The 6848-nt window shown below is 36.9% G+C and overlaps 1 protein-coding gene across 2 annotated transcripts in view; it reads right to left on the reverse strand.

The window, feature by feature from the left end:
- LOC135215298 (cytospin-A-like) overlaps positions 1-6848 on the reverse strand; it is a 692483-nt gene that overhangs the window by 446806 nt on the left and 238829 nt on the right. For both annotated transcript variants that reach the window (XM_064249852.1, XM_064249851.1), the window contains exon 3: positions 4500-4600. The gene's annotated coding sequence lies outside the window, so the exon portion shown is untranslated. The remainder of the gene's footprint in view (positions 1-4499; positions 4601-6848) is intronic.

The following is a 6848-nucleotide window of genomic DNA, read 5'->3' on the forward strand; positions in this document are numbered from 1 at the left end:
CGTAAGATTTCGTTCAAAATTCACGAACTGGCAATCTAACATGCTCCATATTTATCTCTTATTTCATGGGGGAAAACAGCGATTATTTCATACAATATGGCATAATATGTTTCATAACAATGAAATCTGTCATATATTTCAAAACTGTATGGAAATATCATGTGTAGCCCAATTTCGGAAAACAGTTAAGAAACATTTTCACACACACACACACAAGTCAAATGCATAACCTCAGTTAAAATGTTAAGTGAAAACCGAAAAAATGGTCATTACATTAATATTGCAACCATAAAATTTGAAATAGTCCAATTTGATAATATTTTACGCCTCAGTAGGTGAGTGCAGCGTCTGTGACCCTCTATACCACCATTAGAGAGGCTGCAACTGAACCACCTGGTGTAGCATAGGTTTAGAATGAGTAGCGGCAATGAAATGATCAAGTTAGAGGAATATTTCGATTTTCATAAAAACAAAATATTTTTTGTTACATTTCTTAACCACATCAAAAATTATGGCTTACTAGCAAATATTCGCCTAAACAATTATTCTTTCGTTAAAGCCAAGATTTTGTTCCTAGGCCTACGTGTGTTAGATTTCTTCACTTGCTATAAATACATTACACTTACCATTCACATCTCTACATTAATTTCTGCCCAGAAAGCATATGAGCTTATCTACACCTTCTTGCACTTATGAATTATTAAATTATACGCCAAAAGCGAGCAGAAGGAATTTTAAGAAAAAAATTTAAACCAGTTAAAAAACGAGTGTTATATAGGTCTTGATATTAATACTAATAGATATATCGATAATAGCCATATTCTTCATATAATTAAAATCATTTTCATTCTTCAAAGAACAGGTTATCTCTACAAATAAATTCTTTAGTAACAGAGTGAACATCTCAGGAGGTTTAGATTTATTATTAGACCTATAAATAATTTTGCAACATAAGGGCAGCTTGAACAACCTAAAACTTCTACATTAAAAGAAAACTTGTAGTAATTCATATGTTCTTATTTTGAAAATGTTATGACTGGTGAGCTTATAAGGTCTACTGTTATAATGCTGCAGTAGTTACGTTGACCATCCCGAGGAGCATATTTAGTGCGTTGTCATTGACGGCACCGCAAACCTTATCGTACCCTGATTTGAGCTACAGAAGGAAAAGTCCTCGTAGGACGAGTGGGTTCCGTGTTCCCCTACTATTCAGTAGTCCGCTGTTCGATTCCCCGCTCTACCAACGTGGAGTCAGAAGAATTTCTTTCTGGGGATTAGAAATTAATTTCTCGATGTCATGTGTTCCGGATCCCACACTAAGTTGTAGGTCCCGTTGCTAGGTAACCAATTGGTTCCTGGCCACGTGAAAATATCTAATCCTTCGAGTCAACCCTTGGAGAGCTATTAATCAGCTCAGTGGTCTGGTTAAACTATCAGAGGTTACGAATTATACCAGAGTATAAAAGGGATCATAGAGAAAATAGTGATAGCTGTGAATTCGCAACCTTGTCGACATGCATGGCATTGGAAATGAAAAGACAAAAAAAGTGTAAAACTATTTAGCAACATTACGTTGAGTCTGTCACTTCGGACGATACAAAAAGAATCATGTCGTTTCGGATTTGAGTAGGATGTAGTACAATAAGACATAACACTGTTGTCTGTGCAATAACCCTACGCAATGCCAAAGCCAAAAAGATCTACGACGAGAAATAAGGCAACAGCCATTGTCATACAGCAAGTCACAACTGTAATACACATGTGTAATGAGAGTCAATAAATGCACACAAAAACAAAAAATGTACAAATGGTAGGTTAAAAACATTCTGGTCAACTTTTACGAATCGCTAGCTTTATCGCAACTCTTCCCTTGTGGATAAGTAGGCATGGGTCACATTATTTAAGTGATTGTAAGGGGAAAAGTGATGCTAGCATACTTTAATCATCGTAGGTTAACAACGATAACATACAGCAATCCTCTATACACAGGGAGCAGAGGCGCTGACTGGTTATTTACAAACAGTTTATACTTTAGCATTACCTTTTATGCACTCGATTAAGAACTACATGTTCAACCATACAAACTTATATATATATATATATATCTATATTATATATATATAATATATATATATATGATATATATATATATTATATATATATATAGATATATATATATATATATATAATTCTTTGGAGAGAATGCGGGTCGCCAGGCGGAGCTTATCATAATGCGCATCACAGTCGGGGCGCAATGCAACACTACCAAAACAAGACCTGAACTGAACAAAAGGCATCCAGATGTCCCTTTTTACATCTCTTTGTATTGTCTTTGTTCGCCAACACGACGACATCACTCTGGAATACCTTATACCTTGGACCTTATGACTGGGGCGTCCCGAGAAGGATCACATTTAAGAGTAAGACCCTTATGGAGTGAGTAAGTGATCTCTGATGACTTTTATAAGGTCTACCGGTGACATTAAACATGTGTTACGGATGGTTATTTGGACAAGGAAATCGTTTCCTTAATTAAAGTGCGGCTGGTATTTAGAATTCCTTCTCTCTTAAGTGTGTATTTATCGATAAATTCAAAATGCTCAAAAGACTTTGAAAGCTAAAATGGATTCTCCTCAAATCGAGGTTCTTGAGCTTAAACTGTTTTCATGTGGAAAACAACAACGATGGAATTCAGGGATAACTAACTAATCGACAAAGTTAAGTATATCTGAGTTCAACCAGCCCACTGAGCTGATGAACAGATCTCCTGGGGCTGGCCCAAAGGATTAGATACTTTTGACGTGGCTAGGAACCAATTGGTGACTTAACAACGGGACCTACATTATATCAAGAAATTAATTTTTAATTACCAGAAATAAATTCCTCTCATTCTGCGTTGGCAGAGCGGGGAAGCGACCCACTCGTCGAACGAGGAATCTCTAAAAGTTTTAGCAATTAATAATAATTATAATGATAATGATATCCTATAACCACGAACAATTTTTTTTTCAAACTCTAGCTCTGTTTCAAAAACTTCCTACTGCGGCACAACAAATGGTCCAGTCACCGAAGCCTACAGAGTATTCGACAAGTTACACACACACACACACACACACACACACACACACACACTAAACAATAACTTTGAAATTAAAAATGCTGTATCGAAAGACACTGCACTATCCCAACCACAATATAAAGAATAATTCGTAAAAAAAACTGCATTCTTTAGCACAAGAATCCCGGCCTATTTGGCTCTGATACACATACTTGGCTTCAAGGGTGTTTTAAAATATGCGTCGGACACTTTATTATCAGAGAGAGAGAGAGAGAGAGAGAGAGAGAGAGAGAGAGAGAGAGAGAGAGAGAGAGAGCACAGTTCGGAATTGGAGAAGCAGCTACATGAGTTTGTAAAAGGTTTTTGCTGTCTAAAAATGCATTTTTTATATAAACCAAAACTAGAGTCTTCTTAACCTTTGCAGCAATGCAAAAATTATAGCGCTAAAACCTGCTTTTCAAAAGGAAAGCGTAACTTTTCGTTTTAATTAACAAAATAAGCAGGATAAAAACGTAAAAATAGCCTACGTGTACATCGTTAAAGAATTTGGTTCCATAACAATGATCTATATTCTCATTAAGACTTCGAATGAATCTTAAACATAAAAGCTGACATTCCTCGGCTTATTGTTAACTCGGGTAAAGAGGAAAAAGCAACTGGCCGAAGGGGAGGCCATCAGTCAAACCTATCATGAGCTTTCTTTAGATCTTTGCACATCCCGCATGCAGTCCCTCCTTCATTCACATAAAGTTCTTGCTTTATAATGAACGTTTGACCTCAGCCTCTAGCTCCTGCTCAGCTCCTTCTTGACTCTAAGTCTAAATACTTGAGCATTCAAAACTTGAATCCAAATAAGCCACTCAAAGTCGACATTTTCGAAACTACTCCATTTTTTTACGGTTGAAGAAGCTGAATCCCTTTGTCCTGACTCAACTCACCTTCGCTGCACAAATTGATGGATTCGCATAATGTGCGCGTTGACATTCTATTCTGCCTGCACCCAATTAATATGAGTCAACATGAAATACATATTTTGGTAGAAGACCCTCTTTTAGGCAAATGCTGTTCAAAAGAATGGCAGAATTAAGCGAGTTGATTTTATATATTGTTTTTTCTATTTTTCTTACAATTCGCTTCTCAGGTTCAGCGATGTTTCTGAGTAACGGGCCAACATTCATATTGGGAATTTTCAGAAATTATAAATGCTGAAGGCAATCTTTCATTTTATCAGCAGGATCTCAGGTCCAGGTCAAGCAGGGGTCGTTGTCAGTGCGTTATATATGATCACAATAATTCTACACGCTACAAATGACCGACAGCTGTAAGTCAATCAAAAACACGAGGGCAAATCATTTGTCAGTTGAATGAAGAAAACAAATATAACAGGCAAATCAAAGGGCGCCCGAATATGGCTGACAAATGTTAATCTGGAGAAACCGACCTTAATTAATTCGAAGAGCGAAGAGGTATAGATGGGGTGAGAGCACTTCTACGACTGCGCCGTTTGATGCTTCCCATCAGGAACCATCACTTTAAATATTCCTGCAACAGAGAAAAGTAACTGTGAGAGAATCATACCAACAATGAAATAATCGTTAAATAAAATTACAGTATTATATATCGTAAAAATTTTATTTTTCTGGGCAGACACACAACAAGGCAACGGCACAACGCTAATTAAATGAATAAAAACAGTCAGCACAACTGTGTCATTATCCTTCATTGCAAGACTTCAGTAATACAACTAAAACCTTTATCTTAAAAACAACAACAACAACAAACAACAACAATAATAATAATAATAATAATAATAATAATAATAATAATAACTGAGAGAAAAACAACAATAACTATCATTAATACAATGATTCAGATGACTGCTAATTACATGTACATTATAAATGCCCAGGGATCAGGAATCCAAAAGAGGACCATGAAGGTAATTCAGTATCACTTAGTTACCAAAGATGCAGGAAACAAACAATACTATATACAAACTGACACTCCAAATTAGGGCTATGATACTTCCGATTCTTCAATCTGCAAGTATAAAGACAGATGCAAAAAAAATAAATATAAAATTACAAAGGGATGCGAACCAAACTACCTGATACTTCAACTTTTCTGATTCATAAATGCATTATATCAAAGTTCCAATCAGACAGCATATTTTTAAATGCCTGCTGAATTATAATTATGAGTATGTCCTTTATCTGACTAACCGGCCTTCGAAGTGTATACAGTAAATATAAAAATTGAAAGGGTTCCAATCTCTAATTATTTATAAACGAACCAAAATGTCTCGTATCACCAAAATGTCTTGTATCTTAAACTTCACTCATATAATATACAATAATTCTTAATGAACCATCGACGCAATTTATTTTTCATATACCATTCGTAATCCCTAAATATCATTCCAGATTCAAATTGTGAAAAATTGTGACTGGATATGTTGTGCAACTGCAGTGCTTTCAAGAGTTGCGGTCCTGCCCTTGGTGAGCACCAGGTCCAGCCAGCCCAAATGGCGGTCGGTCTCTTCTGGATTTGGGCTGAAGTTCACGTCATGAGCACTTCTTAGGTAGACGTAAGACCTACAATCAAACAAGTCAAAAATGCACCGAAGCATCGAGTTTTCTGTACAGCGTATAATCAAGGCCGCCGAAAATATTTCTATCTTTCGGCGGTCTCGGTATAATGCTGCATAAGCCGTGAACCATGAAACTTGAATCACGGTCCGCTGGTGGCCTGTCCTGTATCGTTGCCAAACGCAATATCATGGCTAAATTTAACCTTAAATAAAATAAAAACTATTGAGGCTAGGGGGCTGCAACTTAGCACTTTTGATGAATAGAGGGTGGATGATCAATATCCAATTTGCAGCACTCTAGTCTCAGTAGTTGTTACGATCTGAAGGCAGACAGAAAAAGTGCGGCCGGACAAAAAAAAAAAAAAAAAAAAAAAATTCATCTCAGAAAACCAAAACTGTGGCCTTACTCGTAATTAACACCAGAAATCACTGACAAGAGAGTAAAGGACAGAGTTAAGACGTTGACTGCTACGTCTCACAGGCTTCAAGTACGGACGTCTGGCGAAAGACCCTGGTTAAACCTCAATACACAACAGTAAGGTTTTCTGACCTAGCCTGACCTTAATCAGTTTGGAACCATGTACTACGTGCAACTGACTATCCTCTCTTCATGAATTCTGCCATTGATAATTGATAGTCAAAATTTACAAAGGGTCCGAAATCCAAAGAAAATCCTGGCTTATAATTACTTAGGAAAACTTAACAATATGACCTGGAACAAGAAAAACTGATCAAACTGGAAAGACAGAGCAGAGAGCAGGCAGAAATGAAATCACGAGGTATGGACAGGCCATCATAGCCCTTTGTGAAAAATGGAGCAAGGAAATATGAAGGGAATTCTGAGTAGTGCATTGATTCAGGAAGGACGGCTAGAATTGGCAAGAGTAGGCATGATCTTAACACTACATGCTTAAGTCACTGACTGACTGGAGAGCAGTGAGTAGTAAATTACTACTTGCTAAATCCAAACCAAAACAGTGTAATATGAACATACATATCATAGGCGTAGGTGCATGCCAGGCATTATGCACATCAAATTCCTAATTACCTCTCTTCTAATTGCATGGAAAATTTAAGTAGTCAGCATTTTCTAGAATTAATCCCATTACGAATGTCTTTCTTTACCCTGCCCATTTCCGGCATTTCGGTACCATGCAGCGCACAACCGCTGTGTGATGTGAAGAGCGCTAACACCGCGAC

This window comes from Macrobrachium nipponense, chromosome 5, assembly GCF_015104395.2.
Source record: "Macrobrachium nipponense isolate FS-2020 chromosome 5, ASM1510439v2, whole genome shotgun sequence".
NCBI classification, from domain to species: domain Eukaryota; kingdom Metazoa; phylum Arthropoda; class Malacostraca; order Decapoda; family Palaemonidae; genus Macrobrachium; species Macrobrachium nipponense.